Genomic DNA, 683 nt, shown 5'->3' on the forward strand with positions numbered 1-683 from the left:
GAAATCATCAAGTCGAAGGTATGTCTTTTCCCCAATGTTAATTGCAGCACTCTTTGCAGTAGCTAAGAGTTGGAACCAGCCCAAATGTCCATCAGATGTGTGGATACGGAAAATGTGGTACATCTACACAATGGAACACTACTCAGCTATAAAAAAGAATGAAATACTGCCATTTGCAACGACTTGGATGGACCTAGAGAGAATTATATTAAGTGAAACAAGTCAGGCACAGAAAGAGAAATATCACATGTTCTCACTTATTGGTGGGAGCTAAAAATAAATAAATTCACACACACACACACACACACACACACACAAAAACCGGGGAGGGGGGGAGAAGACATAACAATTGCAATTCCTTGAAGTTGATACAACAAGCGAACAGAAAGTACATTGTTGGGAGGGAGAGGAGAGAGTAAGGAGGGAGGGAGGTTTCGGTAATGGGCCACAATAATCAACCACATTGTATATCGACAAAATAAAATAAAATAAATAAAAATAAATGGTAGGTATTATAGCAATTTTATATTTGTATATTTATATTTGAATTCTTTTCGAGAAAGACCCCCCAAAATTATTTAAGCTTCAAACCCCACAAAACCTAGATCTGTCCCAGGATAATAATTATAAACCTGGAACAGAAAGGTTTCTAGCACCCATCGAACACACTACCTACATGGCCA

The sequence above is a fragment of the Galeopterus variegatus genome, unplaced genomic scaffold (genome assembly GCF_000696425.1).
Source record: "Galeopterus variegatus unplaced genomic scaffold, G_variegatus-3.0.2 Scaffold4496, whole genome shotgun sequence".
In the NCBI taxonomy this organism is placed as follows: domain Eukaryota; kingdom Metazoa; phylum Chordata; class Mammalia; order Dermoptera; family Cynocephalidae; genus Galeopterus; species Galeopterus variegatus.